Source organism: Zalophus californianus, chromosome 16 (genome assembly GCF_009762305.2).
Source record: "Zalophus californianus isolate mZalCal1 chromosome 16, mZalCal1.pri.v2, whole genome shotgun sequence".
Taxonomy (NCBI): Eukaryota; Metazoa; Chordata; class Mammalia; order Carnivora; family Otariidae; genus Zalophus; species Zalophus californianus.
Window position 1 is genome coordinate 48,725,506 of NC_045610.1, and position 21,391 is coordinate 48,746,896.

General features: G+C 44.6%; 1 protein-coding gene across 3 annotated transcripts in view; it reads right to left on the bottom strand.

The window, feature by feature from the left end:
* The window catches only part of PITPNC1 (phosphatidylinositol transfer protein cytoplasmic 1), a 243,799-nt gene that overhangs the window by 160,971 nt on the left and 61,437 nt on the right, over nt 1-21,391 (bottom strand). Inside the window, exon 1 of one of the 3 annotated variants that reach the window (XM_027625152.2) lies at nt 3,627-3,737. The exons of the other annotated variants lie outside the window; for them this stretch is intronic. The gene's annotated coding sequence lies outside the window, so the exon portion shown is untranslated. Of the gene's footprint in view, nt 1-3,626; nt 3,738-21,391 lie in introns of those variants that run through there. 3 annotated transcript variants of the gene reach the window in all.

Here is a 21,391-nt window from a genome sequence, read left to right on the forward strand (position 1 = left end):
AAAAAATCAAACACACAACAATATAGACACAAATACAGTATTGAACGGAAGCAGCCTGACACGGAAGGCTACATACTACATGATTCTACTTAATTAAGTTCCAAGAACATAAAAGTTATCTATGATGTTAGAAGTCAGGAGAGTGGTTATCCTGGGGTGGTGTAAAGGCAGGAATAAGGCATGAGGTAAGTTTCTGGGGTTTTGGTGACATTCTGTTTCTTTTTTTTTTTAAGATTTTATTTATTTATTCATGAAAGACAGACAGAGAGAGAGAGAGAGAGAGAGAGAGAGGCAGAGGGAGAAGCAGGCTCCCAAGAAGCAGGGAGCCCGATGCGGGACTCGATCCCAGGACCCTGGGATCATGACCTGAGCCGAAGGCAGACGTTTAACCATCTGAGCCACCCAGGCGCCCGACATTCTGTTTCTTGATCTGGGTGTTGGTTATTATTTTAGTTTCCATGTCAAATTACTACAAACTTGATTGCTTCACAGAATAGAAATGTATTCTCTCCTGATTCTGGAAGCCCGAAGTCAGAAATCAAGGTGTCAGCCTCCCTATGAAGGCTCTAGGGGAAAATCCACTTCTTGCCTTTTCCAGCTACTGGTTGGCTCCAGCCGTTCCTTGTGGCTGATTCTCCCCTTTCTCTGCCTCGGTCTGCATGTGGCCTTCCCCATGTCTGTGTCTTCTCTTGTCTTATAAAGACACTAGCCATTTGATTGAGGGGCCACCTGAATCCAGGATGATCTCATCTCGAGGTCTCTAATTACATCTCCAAGACCTCCTTCCAAATCAGGTCATATTTATAGGTTTCCAGAGACAACTCTTTTAGGGGGGGGAGGCCACTATTCAACCCCCTGTAGTTACCTGGGTGTGAAATTACAGCCAGAGATGCCTGCAGGCACTTTTCTAGTTGTATGTTATGTATCTGTAAGGAATTTTTTAAAAGTCAGCTTACTACCTTTTAGAAACACACGTGTTGGGGCGCTTGGGTGGCTCAGTCGTTAAGTGTCTGCCTTCGGCTCAGGTCATGATCCCAGGGTCCTGGGATCGAACCCCACATCGGGCTCCCTGCTCAGCGGGAAGCCTGCTTCTCCCTCTCCCACTCCCCCTGCTTGTGTTCCCTCTCTTGCTGTGTCTCTCTCTGTTGAAAAATAAATAAAATCTTAAAAAAAAATTGAAATACATGTGTTGTTCACCCTGAGGCATCTTGCACACATCTAACAAAAAAAGATGCTTCCTGCCATTTCACCGGCCACAGCACCCAAAGAGTTTAGGGTTTTCACAACACCCCATCCCACTTCTGACCTTAGTAAAATGTACAGAAACCTCACAGCAACTCACATGTATGGTTTTATTAAGTGATTCCCCCCTCTTAAGTGATTCCACCCTCTACTGCCCAAAGTGATGACATCCATTAACAAATTACAAGGCAGAGACCATCCGAGAGTCTGGGTTCTGCCCCGTGTCAGCTCAGAGAACCAGGCTGTAATTTTAGACAGATGTTGGCAAACTTGGGGATTCCTGGTGTGTGGACTTGTGCCTCCAACCCCAGATGGCAGGGAAAGGAGCCAGGGCTCTTCACCCAGATGACCCAGAAAACGTTTCTTAATGAATTGTCCAGCGTGACTCACGCTGGCTCCCACATCTGGTAGATCTGGGTTACATCACTCACGGCCCTCAGTGTCCTGCGGGTTCCTGGGAACATGCTGCCCAGAGTCAAGTGCACCAGCTGTAGCAGCTGGCTGTATTCACACGCCTCTCTGCGTCATCCTGATGGCCACACACTATGGGGCAGTTCCAGAGACTGAGCCAGCCTCCCCCCAAAGAGGTCGCTCCTCTTACTTTCCCATGGGCCTAAGAAGTCACTGTGGAAGTAAAATTCCATGCCTGGAGGTGTCCAGGGGAGAACTGTATTCTCCGCTTTTCTACACTAATAGCTCCTGGCACCATAACTGAACCGCATTAGCTGTGTTCATCTGCAGAGTGGAGAAAAACAAACACAAAACCTTGAGCCATTCACATCCCTCGAACAGCCTCAGAGGGGCAGAGAAAGAGATCAACTCTGTATCGCATAAACTTCAAAAGAATTCCTAAGAAGAAATATAATTTAAACAGCTCGTGGCAACAGGCGGATGATGGCAAGGAGGTGACAATGTTCATGGAGATGGCGTCTCTGGCACTCTGTTCCATGGGGCCAGAGTCCTGCTCTGTTCTCTCCATTACCTAAAAGAGTCCCCAGCACTCTCTAACAATCTCCCTGGTCCCACATTCCCGCTTTCATCTTAACTGCATATCCTGCAAGATCTTTATTTTGTATCCTTTTATTTACTGATCAGAACTGCCCTGAAGGCTGCTTCTGGGGCATCAGGACTCCCAGGAGCACTCTGTATGGAGGTTCTTTATCCTCCTACTCACGATTACTAGAACATGACATAGTTCACATTCATGGAACTACAAGCATCAATTCCACCTGCTCATGCAGAGCACGTTAGAGCTGGAGGGGACTTTTTTTTTTTTTAATCATTAATTTCATTCTTTAACAGGTTTGCTGATCCATATTCTAATTTTGAAGACAAGATTCAAACACACACACACAGAGGCTGTGATCCTGACAAGTGAAGTAATTCATCATCCCTGGTTAGATAATGACATACACAAGTACGATCCAGGTCTCCTCATTCTTGGCTTCAAAATGACATCATGCAGCCTCATTAATTTTAAAAAAAGCAAAAAAAAAAAAAAGTCAATTACAAGTCTTTCAAGTTTGGGCTGAGATGTACTAATCTGTGAGTAGGTTCTAAAGAAATAACCAAAAAGAAGACATCAAGAGAGTGAGAAAGAAAACGATCACTGTGTTCAGTCATTTCCCTGAGTGCACAGCAGCCTCACCTACAGGCTTTCCAAAATCCCCATGCCCAGGCCAGGCCTGAAACCATCAAAAAAATGAAGTCTTGCCATTTGCAACAATGTGGATAGAACTAGAGGGTATTATGCTAAGCGAAATAAGTCAATCAGAGAAAGACAATTACCATATGATCTCACTGATATGCGGAATTTGAGAAACAAGGCAGAGGATCATAGGGGAAGGGAGGGAAAAATGAAACAAGACGAAACCAGAGAGGGAGACAAACCATAAGAGGCTGTTAATCTCAGGAAACAAACTGAGGGTTGCTGGAGTGGTTGGGGGTGGGAGGGATGGGGTGGCTGGGTGATAGACATTGGGGAGGGTATGTGCTATGGTGAGCGCTGTGAATTGTGCAAGACTGTTGAATCACAGACCTGTACCCCTGAAACAAATAGTACATTACATGTTATTAATAAAAAAAAACTTGGATTACAAATATTATCTAAATTTTATTGCTCAAAAAAAAAAAAAAAGATTCTCTCTCCCTCCCTCTGCCCCTTCCTTTCTCTCTCTTTAAAAAAAATTATAGTTTGGTAAAATGAAAAGATTTCTGAGGATAGACAGCAACAACAGTAGTACAACAATATGAATGGACTTAATACCACTGAACTGCACATTTAAAAAGAGTTAAGGTAGCATATTTTGTTATGTGCATTGAAACACAATTTCAAAAATTAAAAAAAAAAAAAAAAAGGAGCCCACTGCATGTCCCTCACTTACTTCTCTCTGGTGTTCATGGCAGTTACTGAGGACAAAATCCCAAAGGCAGACGTGTCATCTGTTAAATCGTGAAGCCTGAGGTCTGGGCCCAACATACCCCAGGCCCCTGGAATCTATCTGGCAGGCCTGGCTGACTCAAGTAAGAGTTATAGAGCCTTGAAACTCCCCTGGGGCACACGGAGGCCTGGCTTGTTATGTAAAAAGCAGGCTGCCAGCTTCCAAACAACAGGAGGTGAACTCCGATGTGCTCCACGTCTGGGATGAGCCAACTGATGATTAATTCCCAAATAACTTCATATGGAGCCTTTTCCTAATTCCCAAATGCACTAATGCCCTTTACGTATGAGTTGAGAAATCTCAGGTTTTCTCTTTGAGGGGCTGACTCAAACATATTTTGAAAGAGGGGCTTATCTTTCATCTTTTCCTTCCTTCCTGCTCAGGATTCTAGGGGCAAAGAAAAAGTCCAGCGAGGAGAAAATTCCTCCTGCAACTGCTCAGAGCTGCTCAGTAATCCAAAGCTTTCAAGCGAGTAAGGCGTTTCCTTTACGAGATCCCCTGCAACAGACGCAGAAGAAAAACATGGCAGGTCCTCTCTGGTCAGTGGTCCTAACCCACTCCCTCAATCAGCAGTCCACAATGATCCTATACCGGGGATGACACGTGAAGATGCTTTCTAGGGGAAGTCACGTGAGCCCTAGAGGCCAGTCACCAAGCACATGGGTCTGAGCTCTGGCCAGGCATCGAAAGAAACCAGTGGCCCCAAAGCAGCCCTCACACTTGGCCGAGAAAGTCTGTCCTGATGATTCACCATCAAGACCAAAGTTTGGCAGCTGGAAAAATGTAAACTTTCCCCTTTCTTAAGAGTTTGCAAATTAACAGTTCTGCCAGAAGCCAATCATTCAATAGGAGTTGGATTAAGTACTTGGACACCCTTCTACTGAGCTCAGATAGACTTAGTAAAAACACTCATTTGTCTCTTTGGCATAAGATTTTGCAAAATAAAATAAATTTCTCTAACTTTGAGCCATAACAGAAAAGAGGAGAGAGATTCTTATTCATGGAGGGAGAGGAAATCTACCTTAAATGGTACGACTCCTATGTGCTAAGGTCTAACCAGTGTTCATGTATTTTTTTCCCCAAATAGATATTTACAAAAACATGCCACAGTATTCTTTAATATAGAACATGCCACGTTGGGGAACTCTGGAACACACCTGAAGGGTGAGAGCTTCCTGGCTCCTGATCACCACCCCCTGCTCCCAAAGCATAGACACTTTTCAGTCAACTATGGTCCTCATTATGCGTCTGGATTCAAAATGTCATCACCACCCCCACCCCGTCTCCACCTCTCCCCACACTTGCGTTCACCCCATCTGATTGGCCACAGATGGAAAGAAGAACCCCTCGCTCACAGTTGCCATTCATGCTTCATGACGTCCACTCACAAGGCTCTCTGGAGTCCATGTAACTCTGGAACCATGAACTGGTCCCCAAAGTCTGTGGAGAGCAGTGGCCCAGCGGCACATCTATACCACCTCACATCGAAGTCAGCTTCTCCTTAGGTCTTTGGGCACAGACATAAGGTTAGCAAAACTATATACTGCCACGGGAGGAGGGAAGAAAGGTGTGTTTTCCACCATTATTTCCTTAAAGGTATGCCAAGCACCATATGTAAGTTAAAAGCCTATCCCTTCTCCTTTGCCCATAAGAGAGAATTCAGCCCATGAAACCCCACCATCCAATGTAATATATAGTGAGTGTTCATTATACACAGCCCAACACTAAGATAATATACTATATTCCAAAACACTGCCAAGGCCCTGAGAACATTTTCTGGCACAGTGAAACAGCAGAATGACCATAAATTATGTAAAGGGAGAAATTTTTTAGTACATTCCAGAAAAAATAAAATAACCTCCAGCAACAGAATTCTGTGTGTAACAACTCTCGCATGTTAAAGTTTCAGCTTCATTAATTGTGACTTTTGATATTTTATTTAATACATTAGGAAGCATCACCAAAAGAATAATTTTAATATTTCTTCTAAATTCAATTAGAAGGGTTACATTTTTATGACAGTGTAACATTTGCAGGGCTGTTCTTTAATACACAAGTTATTAAATCCCACAGTCCCTTAATCCACACTGCAGACTAATCTAATGCATTTAAGCCGCCCTTGAGAAGCCATCCCTCAGCTCATGGCTTGCACACAGATAGCTTTCGCTTTTCTGACCTAAGAAGTCATTTTTTTCCCTCTTGACATCTTAAGAGTCATCTTTAATAATATTTTTTTCGTTGTTCCAATGTCTTTCAACTCCCGACGTTCCAGACTGACTTGGCACATCCGTTCTTCTCCCATAGAAATACCCATCAGCTGGGGTACTGCCAACTCCCGAGCACACAATCCAGCAGACACCCTATTACAAAATCCACAAATCCAGATGAAAATCCAGACACTTTCCAATGTGCGCCACACATTTTCCACCGTACCCACAACGGATGCTCCCAGTAGCATGACCACCAGGAAACACACACACACACACACACACACACACACACACACAGTCTAGCCAAGGGCTTGGGAGTGAGAATCCTGTGACTACACTACCAACCTTAGGTAAGTCACTGGGTCTCTCTGAGCCTCTGTTTCCCTGTTTGTAACAGAGGATGACTAGTTTTAATCGCCTTCACTGACACAATGACCAACAGTCAAAAGAAATCCTAGTACTCAGGATGACATCCGAAGTTTTTATAAAATCTTCAGTCTCATTTCTTAGGGAATTGTTCCAATATTTTCACAGGTCCTGGGGCGCCTGGCTGGCTCAGTCAGTTGAGTGTATGACTCTTGATCTCGGGGCTGTGAGTTCAAGTCCCACTTGGGTGTAGAGATTACTTATATAAACAACCTTTAAAAAAAAATTTTTTTTTCCACGGGTCCAGACCAACTGACAAAGCAAGAACCAGCAAGTCCTAAATTAGGGTTCCGCTGCCTTAAGTACTTTTTTCCAGAACCAGGTTAGATGTAAATTAATAATGACAGCAGCCCCTGGAGAATTACACCAGCTTATGTGGTAACTGAACTAATGATGAATTCTTTGGTATAAAGTCAGGATGGTCCCAATTTAGAATAACAAAACATTTCAACAGAGGCTTCTGTTTTTAATCTGGAAAAAGTTGGCTATAAATTATCTCAAGCCTAACAGAAATCTAATTAGGCTAAGCGAGAGAGTAGGAACTAGCATGAGGATCTATCACGTAGGCACTCTGACAAGAACTTCCTGAGGTGGGTATCATGCCCATAGCACAGGCAAGAAAATGGGGTGAAGAAACAGGTTAATAGGGGTGAAGACAGAATGGCTATTCCATGACAACCAACAGTGTCGGTTACATTATAAATTTCCTCCTCTTCAGGTATAAACAAAGCTGTGTTTTGAAAATTAGGATCAATATGCTTTTCAAGTAGAAAAAGCACAATATGAGTACCAAGTCCCCTCAGGCTACCTACCAATCCAAGCTGTTGGTACTTCTCTGAAAACTTCCCATTCTCCCATTCTGCCCTCAGATGGGTGGGTGGGTGATGGATAGAAGGACAGATGGATTCATAGTCTCTGAAATCAGTAAAACTAGAGGTCATAAAACATCTTCCAAAACATCTGTAATGATTAAACCGGAACTGTCCCCAAAGAGACAATTCGTCTTAATGTTGATCAAAAAAGGGTAAGAGAATTGTTAAATTATGGTATTTTCAGTTCTTTGATCACTTTAAAATCAGAAGGAAATACTTTATTTTTCTTGTCACTGTGAGATTTCAACTCTCAGAGTTCTGAGTATGGGTGTAAAAAAGAGAAAACTTAAAATACTTTAGGGATGTTTTGCCTGTGGGAACTTCCTTACAAAATGGCCACAAGTCCCATTTCTGCCCCAAATGGGCTTATTATTAATATGAATCAAAAAGCATATTTGTAGGGCGCCTGGGTGGCTCAGTTGGTTAAGCGACTGCCTTCGGCTCAGGTCATGATCCCGGAGTCCCGGGATCGAGTCCCACATCGGGCTCCCTGCTCGGCAGGGAGTCTGTTCCTCCCTCTGACCCTCTTCCCTCTCATGCTCTCTATCTCTCATTCTCTCTCTCTCAAATAAATAAATAAAAAATTTAAAAAAAAAAAAAAAAAAAAAAAAAAAAAAAGCATATTTGTAGGGGCATCTCACTAGCTCAGTTGGTAAGAGCGTGCCACTCTTGACTTGGAGTTGTGAGTTCAAGCCCCACGTTGGGCCTAGAGCTTACTTTAAAAAAAAAAAAAAAAGTGTACTTCTGCAGATGGTGTGCAGGCAAGGCATCCTAGAAGGGGTCAGAGAAGCTGGGATCAAAGATGGCGCCCTGGAGCATCTGGGTGGCTCAGTCGGTTAAGCGTCTGCCTTTGGCTCAGATCATGATCTCAAGGTCCTGGGATCAAGCCCCGTGTCCGGCTCCCTGCTCAGCAGGAAGTCTGCTTCTCCCTCTCTCTCTCTGCCCCTAGCCCCCGCTCATGGTTTCGTTAAATCTCTCTCTCAAATAAATAAATAAAATCTTTAAAAAAAAAAAAAAAAAAAGATGGTGCCCTCACTCCCAGTTCATCTCATTCCCAACCAAAGCATACTGTCTTCCTTCAACCACTTTCTTGCACCTCATGGACTGTCAGAGAAATACCAAGTCACAGGCATTTGGAGTTCAGTGGGTTTTAGGGACCATATTTGGGGTGGGTTAAAGAATGGACCCCAATCTACCATTTGACTTTTGGTGGTTTTACGTATAAAACCAGAACTTTTGTTGGTTTTATTAGCTGAAACTCTAAAGACTTGAAAAATCTGATGGTAGGCAAAAGATATGCAAAATTTGATCCTATTGTGAAGAAGGTAATATATTGTAAGACTGCTAAAAATCTATGAAAGATAGAAAAATTTCTAACCAAGGGGTAAAAACCCCTTCACCTAGAGTGTGCCTCTGGTTTGCCTTCCAACTAGGTCTAGAAATGCCTTACTCATGATAACCACATTAAAAAACGTTAAAACCAGGGTGCCTGGGTGGCTCAGTTAGTTAAGTGTCTGCCTTCAGATCAGGTCATGATCTCAGGGCCCTGGGATCAAGCCCTGTGTCCGGCTCCCTGCTCAGTGGGGAGTCTGCTTCTCCCTCTTTCTCTGCTCCTCCCCCCTGCTCGTGCTCTCTGTCTCAAATAATCTTTTTTTTTTTAAAAAAAAAACAACCTTTAAAGCCATATTTTTAAAGTTTATTTTAAAAATATCTCCTATAGTGGGGCGCTTGGGTGGCTCAGTCAGTTAAGCATCTGCCTTTGGCTCAGGTCATGATCCCAGGGTCCTGGAATAGAGCCTTATGTTGGGCTCCCTGCTCAGTGGGGAGCCTGTTTCTCCCTCTGCCCCTCTCCCCCATCCCTGCTTGTGCTCTGTGTTCTCTCACTCTCAAATAAATAAAATCTTTAAAAAATAAAATAAAATAAAAATAACTCCTATATGATTAAGTCAAGTGTTTCCTTTAAATGGGAGCTCTTCCAAGATATTTTATGCTACAGATCACAAAGAATCACAATAAACAACAGCTAACTGAAGATCAATTAGAGCCTCGAATTACTGTTAGGTCAGTAGGAAAATAAGATTCAGTTCCTTTATGGTGTAAAGGGAGGTCATGCTACCCTAAAATGTCACAAAATACAAATACTTTTACTTCTTCCAAAGATACAAGTAGTCCAGCTTTTCAATTCACCTAAGCTTTGTTCCATGATCCTAGCCAATTTACTCCTCTGTGTCGATCTGGCCACTCTTTTGGCCCTTTGCATGTATGACTTTGAGTTGATAGCGGTCTAGTTCCTCTATCAGTCTATAAATCCCCGAGAGGCAGTATCCAAATTTTATACCTCCTCTGTATGGTTAATTCCTACAGGAAGTGCCCCTCCCCAAAGACATCTCACCCAAAATTCTACTCCCTTTAAAATTTAAGATTATTTTTTGGGCACCTCGGTAGCTCAGTTGGTTGAGCGACTGCCTTCGGCTCAGGTCATGATCCTGGAGTCCCGGGATCGAGTCCCGCATCGGGCTCCCTGCTCAGCGGGGGGTCTGCTTCTCCCTCTGACCCTCTCCCCTCTCGTGTGCTCTCTCTCTCAAATAAATAAATAAAATCTTAAAAATAAATAAATAAAATTTAGATTATTTTTTATTTGTCCCAGGTAATATATACAGCAGGGACAGAAAGCTGTCTGGCAAAATTCACTTTCTCCTTCCCCCACCACATAGTGTTGTAGCTGGTCACATAGAAGCTTACAAGGATTTTGTTCCCTGCCTGCCTTGCACGTACCCATCAGGGTTAGCCATGTGACTTATGTCCCTGCTAAGGGACTGAGCAGAAATGATCTGTGCTACTCTTGGACCAGGGTGCCTCTTCCATGCCCTCCTTTTTGTGACAGTACCTAGCCTTGACCATGTAGGAGACACGAAAAGGCCCTGAGGCATGGAGGAGCAGCAGGATGAAAGGAACCTGGGTCCATGAATATCTGAATGGAACAGAGCCGCCTGCATATCTAGAACACCCATCTCACGCTGTTAAATGAGAGAGAAACTCATTTCTTTAAATCTCAATGTTGGGGATCTCTTAGCAGTTTGGCTTTTCATTGTAACTAATATATGCAGATTTACAGTGGAAAGAATGAAAAAAGATGAGAAGCAGAAAAAAAAGTCACCCTGGATCCTATTCCACCTAAATAACCACTACTAACAATTTGGGGTTCCTTCCAGACTTTGCTTTTCTTACAAACAAACAAAAAAACCCACATACACATGTTTTCTTACAGAAATGAATCCATATACATTTATAGCCTCTCTCACTTAATATCATCTTCTATTTAATCTATTGATATTTTTCTAGGGGCACCTGGGTGGCACAGTCGGTTAAGGGCCCAACTCTTGGTTTCGGCTCAGGTTGTGATCTCAGAGTGGTGAGATCGAGCCCCGCATCAGGCTCCCTGCTCAGCATGGAATCTGCTTAGGATTCTCTCTCTCTTCCTCTGCCCCTTCCCCCGCTCAAATAAAGAAATAAAATCTTAATTGATATTTTTCTAAATAAAAAACACCTAATATAACTTTAACGACTATATAATATTCTATTGCTTGGATTTATTAGGATTATTTAACTAATTTTTAAAAAGATTTTATTTTTAAGCAATTTCCACACCCAACGTGGGGCTCAAACTTACAACCACAAGATCAAGAATTGCATGCTTCACCAACTGAGCCAGCCAGGCGCCCCCTAACTAATTTTTCACTGCTAGACATTTGGGTTTTTTTTCCCTTTTTAAGATTCTGGTATAGGGACGCCTGCGTGGCTCAGTCGGTTAAGCATCTGCCTTTGGCTCAGGTCACGGTCCCAGGATCCCGAGATCGAGCCCCGCATCAGGCTCCCTGCTCAGCGGGGAGCCTGCGTCTCCCTCTCCCTCCTGCTCCCCCTGCTTGTGCTTTCTCTCTCTCTCTCTGACTAAATAAATTAAATAAGGTAAGATAAAATAAAATTCTGATATAAACAACGCTGCAGAGAACATTATTGTATATAAACTTTTACCTATTTGTCAGGATCTTCCCCCCTCCCAGGTCTCTATCCTTGACACATCTTTGCAAACAAAACTGTTTCCTCTTTCTGGGTACCCATATTAAGTTATGTCTGAGAGATATTTGCAAGGCTATATTCATTAATTATATTTTTGGATGAAATCCCATTCATGTTTTGTCATCCATAGACAACTGGGAAACCAAATGTCGTTCCAGGTCCCCAGTCAGCACCCAGAATGAATAAATGACCCCTAGACGGTGGCATCAGCCAAACTCCCCTAACTCAACATAGTCCTGGTTAGTAACACGCACAAAAGGGAAAGCAGTAGTCGACCCGGTTTCCCGCTGACAAACCTTGATCTACATCTGTGTTGCCAATTACTTGTTCAACAAACCTGTTACTTTTTTAGAAATAATAAATAATTCAGGGAAAGTCATTTTGAATCGTCTGACATCTGTTGCTTGTATGACTCTGAATTATTCATCAGTGAGCATAAACAGTATTAATTAAAGGAAAGTACTGGAGCAAACCACTGAAATAGAAATGAACATTGCAGGAGAAAATGCCTTTACTCAAAGCATACTCACTTGTCATTGACAAATTATCTCAAAGAACCTACCGGTCCTTGGGATTTAAAGGAACCGGCACCCTTAGAAATCAGAAGGCAAGATCTAAATGATGAGCACTATTTTTGTTTCCAAATTTATTTATTTTTTCCCCTCCTTCAGAGAAAAATCACCCTCTTTGATCTGGTCTCTCTGCATTCTACCCGCTTGGTTTGGGGGAGTTTTATGGTATTCAAAGGGGAAGAACGTTGACTAATTGAGGTTCAAAAGAATCACAAAAGTAAGTATCATGGATCAAGCCCTCTTGTTCGGATTTGTAAACTGAGATTTAAATAGATTAATGGAAGAGCTCCCCACCGCCTCCAAATTCAGGATGGCTCGATGAATCTGGCTGCCACCGCCTGATCACTTATTTCCATGACGACTTTGGCACTTCCTTTTGACAAAGCGCTTTCTTGTGGTAAAGAGCAAAAGAGAAAAAGCTCACAGCCACATGGGTGGCTGCTTCTTGGCTAATTCTTCCTCGGTCTGTCTGTCGACTCAATTAGAGCGACATGAGACTCAGTAACAGCCTCTGCTGCAGAAGACGCTAGGGAACGTGGTGGGGGGGGGCGGGGAGGAAACGTGTGAGCACAGAGCAAATGTGTTAAAAGAGTTTACAAAGCACTGTTGGTAAACAGATGCCTGGGAGTGGGGGGTGGGGGGAAGCCAGAGTGGCTCTGTAACTGGCTTCTCAGGTACCAGAAGAAACAGGCCTCTCAGGGGAGGCAAGATGGGGGAGCTGCTGAGGTGGGGGGCTCGAACCGGGAGATTTTCACAGAAACCTATTCCTTTGTGTGGCTCCAGTGAATTGCTCAGCAACCACGGCTTGACTCCGAGGTAACCGGGCCTGCTCCCTCCACTCCAGCACCAACTGCTGGGGTTGCTGTGGGCAACAGAGGAGAAACACTAGGGCGGGCAGAGGGACGGCAGAGAAGAGAGGGACGGGAGAAGAAATAGCAAGAAAAAGCCTGAAGACAGCCTCAAGACCAGTTTGGGGTCCTTTCCAATGCTCTGAATTCAGAGGGATGGCAAGCAACTGGCAAGGTCTCCTGGCTAGTGGTGACTACTGAATGGCTTCTGTGCGTAAATTAGCACTCCAGTCTCTCCAGATTGGGTCCACGGAGGCCCCGCCAAAGCTTCCAGAAAAAGAGGGCCACAGAAACCCTCCACAGGTCTCTGGATCCTCATTCAGGGACACCCTTTCAAGGGATCTCAACAGATGAGGACAAGCCTCCCTTGTTTCTCCCAGTTTGGTTTGTCATGGTGGGTTTTGTTCCTTTGGGGAAGAAGGTTGGAGGAGGTACAGGAGATGGGGGGAAGCTGGGAGAAGGAAAGAAACAGCCCTGCCCGCCTTCGAATGGCCCTTCATCAAAGAGGGCTTGTTGTTAAAGACAGCAGAGGAGGGGCGGAGAGATGCCAAGTCTCTCAGTTCCCCAAAAAAGGCTCAACAGGGACTCCAGTGTCTCTTTCAGGCACTCCCCAAAAATGAAACTACAGATTTAGAAAAAGATCTCTCCTATCGCGTCGGATTTTAAGAACCGAACTAAAAAAGATCTCTTTTAGAAAGACAACGGATGGATTTGCTGACTCAGAGGGCTGCCTGGCCCAGGGGTTCACCCGAACCCCAAGTCGGGCCGGGATGAAGCCCGTCTGTCAGATGCCTCCCAGACGCCCCCACGGCCTACATTGCGTTCACAAACATTTACACGTAGAAAAACAGCAAGGAGAAAGAGGCGCTGCCTCCCTTCTTTCCCGCACAAGCAGTTTCCAAGCCGGAGGGAGAGGGAGAGTCTCGGGAGCTGCACAGGAGTTGAACTTAGCATGGGTTCACCCAGCACTGACACACCATCATTTGCCACAGGAAGAGCCCAGAGGCAACCCACCATTGGAGTCTTGCACCATGATGCACCCACCTGTTGGGTACCATGAAAGCTCGTGGTGAGCCAGACTTTGGGCAGGGGTAGCAGGAGAGCCCCTGGGTTCTCTAGTGGCTGCAATCTGGAAGGCACATGGGACCCGCAGAGCAGGCGCAAGCAGGGGCCCTCAACGGAGGCCACCCAAACCTTGAATGCTTTCTGGATGGGAAAAATGAAATAAAAATGGGTGTCCTCAGGGGAGATGTCCACGGGCGGCTTGGTTATCCCCTCCTCGGAGGCAACACCTAGCGCTGCCAAACCTCACCGTGCCTGGGGATCACCTTGTTCCGGTGTAGATTCTGACTCTGAAGGTCCGAGGTGGGGCCTGAGAGTCTGCATTTCTAACAAGCTTCCAAATGCTGGTCACACTTTGAGGATCAACACAGTTCAGAGATGGCAACACAGCAGAATCCCTGGAGTTCCAAAAGGGAAAGCCCACCACCCAGGCCTCCTCCAGGGGAATGAAATCAGCACGCACGGCAGTGAAGCCAACCTCGGGGATTTTTTTTAAGTTTCCCAGGTGATTCTTCTGTATGGCCAGGGCTGGGAGTCCACTGGCTGGACGCATTCTAGGCTCTCATTATTAACGAAAGATGTGGTCCCAGGAAACTTAGTGTCTGGGAATCTCAGTTTTGTATCAGAAAAGAGTTGCTGGCCGAAATGGACTGATACAGAAACAAATACACGGTATTTGAAAGCACGCTGAAAAAAGATAAAGTGGGATAGTATTTGACGTGATCGTGTGTCGGCTGCACGCTAACTTTTTAGAAGAAATTGTTACCTAGGGACCTCCTTGCTGTTCTGTTAAGCCCCCAAGCCCGATGCCTTGGGGCTCTGACTTCCTTAAATGACAATGGACTCATAAATGGATTTTAGGTCCCCGTGGGACCCCCGCTAGTACCTTTAAAAAAAAGTCCTCCTGAAGGGGCAGCTGGGTGGCTCAGTCAGTTAAGGGTCTGACTCTTGGTCTCGGCTCAGGTCATGATCTCAGGGTTGTGACCTCATGGGTCGTGGCATCAAGCCCCATGTCGGGCTCTGCACTCAGCGGGGAGTCTGTTGAGATTCTTTCCCCCTCCCGCTGCCCCTCCCCCTGCTCACACTCTCTCTAAAATGAATGAATGAATGAATAAAATATTTTTTTAAAAAAAAGTCCTCCTAAAATTCTTTCAAATATGGATTTCTGGCACCAATGAATGACCGGTGCAGGACCTACAAAGCAAACCCAAGTTCCCTTCCTTTCCACTCCCATTCTATCTCGCTAATCCAGAGCTCCAGGGTGCAAGGAAGGTGCTCTGCAGCCAACTTTCCACTTTCTGTGCAATAAGCGAAACTCCAAATGGCATCAGTTCTGCCAGCCACCAACAGATGGCATCAGCGGTCATACAAGGTCATTGGAGCCTCAGCCTTGGCTTTGTTCCTTCATTGCTGTCATGTTTGCTGTTGGAAATGCAGTGTCTTGTTAAACACTTAACTGAAGGTGAAAAAAAATAGGTCAAAATGCAAGCATTTTTGGATAACAAAATGAGAGCCGGAAAGGAGTAAGAGTCCCCGACATCCCAGCTCCCTTAGGAAACAACTTTACCAGCAACCAACACGCACCCAGCTAGGGAAGTGTCATGTTGGTGTTAGAACAAATGGGCTTTCAGAAACTCACCTGTGAAACCGCTTCTGTGTCCCCAGGTGACATAACAACAAAGTTGCTTCTCCCGGCCCAGAGAGAAACCACAGAGAAAGCAAAACAACCTTCCACCATGAAGCAAAGCTTTAACCACAGCAACACTTTCCAGAACCAAAGACCCTCTGAGAAGCAGAACTCCACTTCCCCTTGACTCATCGGGCTCGTGTGCTCAGCACATCAGCTATTCCCCGGAAAACAGGGCCCTCCTTTGTCAACTGCAACAAAGCCAGGTGTTCAAGCTAGGTCAGCTTAGTTCTTTCTGCTGGAACTTAGGTGAATGCCTTGTCTTAGTCTTTCAAAGGGAACGCTCAGGAATCCTGTGGATTGCCAGAATTACACAGAAATTCTTTTACATCGGTGGTCCTCAGCCAGGGGCAACTTTGCTATCCGGGGGGGGGGGCATTTGGTGGCACGGAAGACATTCTGATGGTCACCCTGGGGGAGGAAGGAAGGATGCTGCTGGCATCTGGAGGGTAGAGGACAGAGACGCTGCTGAACATCCTCCAGTACACACGACAGTCCCCACAACCAAGAACGATCCGGTCCAACTGTCAATAGTGGTGCGGTTGAGAAACCCCGCTCTAGAGCCAAGAATCTGGGCCGAGAAAATTTAAATTCCAAAAGTCAATTTCCCACTTGACTGAGAAGACAAAAGCCAATTAATGGGAACTCCCTCCTGACGTCAAAATTGGCCGTCCCCGTCTTTCCTGGCCCCTGTTTTTGAGAACAGAGCGTCCCTTCATTGTCACCAAGGCCTCCCCTCTGAATCTCATTGTGGCTGACCTTCACGGGGACTTCGCCCCATCCAGTCTGTGCTCTTCCTCAGCATCTCTGCTCTTACCACCTCCCTCCACCTGATTCAGAAAGGTTGTTTTCCTATGTCAAAACCATCTTTCGGGGCGCCTGGCTGACTCAGTCGGTAGAGCGTGCGACTCTTGTCCTTCGGGGCCATGAGTTTGAGCCCCACATTAGATGTAGAGATTGCTTAAAAAGAAAACCTTAAAAAAAAGATCTCTGGGGGCGCCTAGGTGGCTCAGCTGGTTAAGCGACTGCCTTCGGCTCAGGTCATGATCCTGGAGTTCCGGGATCGAGTCCCGCATCGGGCTCCCCGCTCAGCGGGGAGTCTGCTTCTCCCTCGGACCCTCCCCCCTCTCATGCTCTATCCCATTCTCTTTCTCAAATAAATAAATAAAATCTTAAAAAAAAAAGATCTCTGACCCAAAGAATGCAACAGATATATCCATGAGTCCTTACTGATATAAACAAATGATTGGATAAATAGATACATAAGTAAGGGGAAGAGAAGGGACAAATCTTCCTTACAGAAGAATTCCAAGTAACAAACATGGAAGGAAGGAGAGAGATAGAAAATCACCAGTACAATGTTACAGTAACTGTAGCTGCAGGCAGGAGCTCCCGATGAATGTTCAAAGTTTTTAACGGAGAAATAGGATACTTGCAGCGCCTCAAAGCATCTCTCAGAAAAGTGTTTACTCTTAACTGTGGTGGTTTCAGCACACCCGAACAACCTTTCTTTGATCCTCCTCCGCAGAGGAGGTAGAGCTTCATGCCTGCCCTTCCTCGTGATTGTGGGCTGGACTGAATGGCTTCTAATGGATAGAGTCCCAAGGACAGCTTTCTAGAATGTCAGGCTGGCCTCTTCAGGGGTTTTATTCTAAGGTCATGGAGATATTTGGGCACAATACCCAAATACAACATGCATCCGGGTGTGGCTGGTAGATGGCTCTGCTTTTTTTTTAGGATTTTGAGGTTTCCATCAAGATACAGAGCTTGGTGTTCATCCTCAGTGACAATAACTTGTCGAGCAACTCTGCTTTGGGCGCAGGCAAAGCAAACTTATTAGAAACCCTAAAGGGACTTGCAGGTATGACAAGAGAACAAATACCGGCTTCCAGAATTCAGAATTTTGAAACGGCCACTCAGTCACAGAGCACTTCAAAAGCCTCCAGGACAACATTCATTAAGTTCACACCCGATTCACTCCGGGTCAGAGTATAGATGAAAAACGTACCACTAAAATCTCTCTCCCCATTCCACACTTTTCTCTTCTAGTCTCGTATCAGGAAAAGAAATCGGAGTTTGGGAAAAAAAAAAAAAATCTCCTGGATGCCTCTGAGCCCTTTTCAGCTACAATGGGAACAACGGGCAGGTTCAGGAAGGAATCAAATGGTCCTGGGGACAAAAATGCCAGGTTGTTCTCTTGCAACAAGCAGGGTCAAAACCCTGTTCACAGGAGGAAAATATTTTCTTATAAAAGTAGATTAGCGGCTGGGTTGCTTGGGGCAGAATATGAATATGCCCTTCTGATCCCTACTTAGTTGACTCTGGAATAAAGCAGTGGAAGGACAGATCAGGAGTAAAGCATCCGTCTTCTCCCACCCAGCGCCAGGACCCACCACTCCTCCTCAAGCCAGGGAAGCCCCAGTGCGATTCAGCTCAAGCCACAGGTGCAGAAGGCACAGGCATCCGATTTTTCTTTCTACTGTGTCCATAAGTGTAGTTTTTCAAGGGAGGGGGCTGAGGACACTGAATTTGGAGGGCAAGGGGGCACTTTGAAGAGGGACACTCGAAGGACAGGTAAATTATGTTAAAGGGGATGGGACAGAAAAAGGCCAAAGCCTGGCCCTAGTCTCTTTGCTGGGTGATGCCGGAGGACCCTGCCTGGATCCCTTTACCAAGGAAGGTTGCCGTGAGTGCCGGCCGCTGAGGGGTTCCACCTGCAACCTGGTCCATGAAATTGTCTTTTGCCTAAGGAAGCCACTCCTCCTGGGAGGTAAGACCTGCCCTGAAGGAGGCCCACAACTGATCAATGGCTGACCCTTGGGTGGGGAGAGACTAGCTCTGCAGCTCAAGTCATGCTCCCAAGCTCCCCAAGAGCCTGGCTGAAGCTCAGCTTGCCCCCATCAGTTCCGCCACTCTCCCTACCTCACCCCCATGCCATACTTCAGGCTCCATGGAATAGCCTGACTTCTAAGGAACCTGACCCAAGCAAGACTCAGGAGTTAAGCTTCCATGAAGTCTTGGGAGTATTTGGTAGATCCTGTATGAGAAATTCCAGTCCAAGGACTCCAGCACTCCCTTGAGAACAGAAAGGCAGAAAGGACTTAGACCAAAGCCCAGGTGATGCCCCAAACACCAGAACTTCCCGGTTCTTTCTTATTCAGATTGGAGAAAGAACATCAGAAGGAAGCACTCTGCCATACCTGGGTGACAGACCTATCTCCTAAAAAGATTCTACAATGAAAGGCTGATAATCGCTAGTTCTTGAGCCCCCTGTACCCAAGTTGCGAAAAACTCAACACGGGTGAGTCCAATCTCACTGATCACTTACAAGGCAAAAAGGGTTATGCCATCCATCGAGTCTTCTTCAACACGGTACTTACGGGATTTTTACAATGACACCACCATCATGGCGGACTCTTTTCTTTGTGCCTTTGAAGACTGTTTCCTATATACTGGATCAGTCAGAAATCTTACCCTTTACACACATTCAATTACCTTCCCTCGCTCTCTTTTCTCACCTTTCCTGGGGCATCTTAGGATCACCTCCCCAAGTCTTCATCTCAAGGTCGGCCGCTGGAGACCACTCTAAGACAGATGTACATCCAATGACATAAAACCTTAAAATCCTAACTCCAGAGGGTACACTCGCAGTGAATAGCCCAAGAATGCAAAGCATGCCTCTGTGATCTAACTGGGAGTAATGCTAGTTAAAGTACTTGATTCTTGGGCCAAGTAGCTTAAAACCCCGATAATTATAGAAGAGTGGTCTAAGACAGCCTAACAACGTCATACACCTCATAAGACTGTGCTTCTTTGGTATAATTTTAAATTAGCTTTTTAAATTAGCTTTCATAAATCTTTGCCTAGTCCGTTATATTTCAGATGTTGAATTTAGAACAGCGTTCAAAGATTTTTATGGAGCAAGTTCCACGGTTCCAATTCTAATTTACCATTCTCCCTTTACTGACTTCCCTCTGGAGTTCACCAGTATATGAGTCCTTGAGGACTAAAAACCCAATGAATTAATCAAAGGAAAAATGTTCTGTTTCCCCCATTTAGAAATTCGTTGAAATATAAATGAAGTCCATCCTGAACAGCAGGACGTTCTGAGAAAGCCATCAGCCTAAATGCCTTTATGAATAACTATTATGTTAGAAGCTCAAAAGATTTTACGTCTCAGCCACATGAATAACCAGACCACTAAAGAACACAGGGAAGAAAATGCACATAATGCAGGTCTACACATTTTTTTTCTCCGCTTATATGAACATATAGGTTATCTTTTCATTTTTACCACCACATACACATTCAGGTAGCTTCTCCTGATACCTGTGGTGCTTCTTGACCCTAAGTTAGGGACTTCTGGAAGCTGATTTTGCTTCCTCAGACCTCCAATGAACTATGTGAAAAACACAGTAATCACAGCATGAAGGCAACATTCCGCTTAATTTGTAAGAACTCCTAGTTTGGGCTCAGGAAAAACTGAGTCAATGTTGCCACAAATGCATATTATGGAAATAGATGCCATACATTCAGTTAAGAAAGGAGTTGATCATATTGCAAATAAGTATTTAAAAAAGAAACCTTAGGGCGCCTGGCTGGCTCAGTCAGTAAAGTGTACAACTCTTGATCTCAGGGTTGTAGGTTTGAGCCCCACGTTGGGTGTAAAGATTACTTAAAAATAAAATCCTAAAAAATGAAAAAGAAACAAGAAAACTAACAGAAATCACACTCTCAACTCCCCCTACCTGTCATTCAGAGGTACAAAGAGAGAACTACTGTCCACTAGTATTCATTCCCTTCCAGCTATTATCAACTGCTACTCGCTTTGCAACAGTATTTATAAGTCTGAAATACTACAGGATGCTTATCATTTTTAAAATTACAAATGCTAAATATTAGTATATTACTATATACATGTGTGTATATATAAACAGTCTATGCATTTGTCTATGTAACTGCGCCTTGAACAACAGACATTTGAACTGTGCAAGTCCACTTATATGCAGATTTTTCGATAAATACAGTATAGTACTGTAAATGTATTTTTTCCATATGATTTTCTCAATAATACTTTTTCTCTAGCTTACTCTGTTGTAAAAATACAGTATATAATGCATATAACATACAAAAGATGTGTTAATCGACCGACCGTATGCTACAAGAAGGCTTCCGGTCAACAGTGGGCTATTAACAGTTAAGTTTTGGGGGAGTCAGAACTTATATGTAGATTTTCAACTGCACAGGATAGGGGGGTGGTCATCAATGCCCCTAACTCCTGCAACTGTCCGAGAGCCAAATGTAATTATTCGGTGATCAAACTAGTATTTCCTCCCCCCTGGAAATTTGTCAATTAGGAAATGTCATTACATGATATAAATCATTTCCCTGGCTCCACCCCATTTGTATAAAAGCAGTCTTTTTTTCACTATAGCTTAACCTACCAGATTACTATACCTTAAGCACCCGACAGAAAAAAGAAAAGAAAAATTGGTACTATGCCCCCTCCTCCCAACCCATAATAAACAGAATTGTCCTCCTGAGGAAAGGACCAAGCAAAGGAACTTCAAAGATGAGAGCTACCAACGGCATTCATGAAGTATGTTGTGAAAGCAAACAGAACTATACCCAGGAGAGAAGTGGGAGAGCAGTCCTCCCAGGAACAGTGATGAGCAGGAATTCCAGAGACGGGGTAGTCGTCCTGGCATTGTAACTGATTAGTTCTGGGACAATGAACAAGCTATCAAATACGTTCAGGCTTCAGATTCCTTGTCTATAAAGTTAGAACGGTGAATTAAAAGATCTAAGATCCACGCCAGTTCAAAATTCTAAGATTCTTAAAAGACAACCACTTCAATATCTGGCCATTGCTGAGGATCGGTGACACTGAGGCTGAACAGTGGTTGCTGGAAAGATTTTGCTTCATCACTCTCCAGCGCAATGGGATGGGTTTG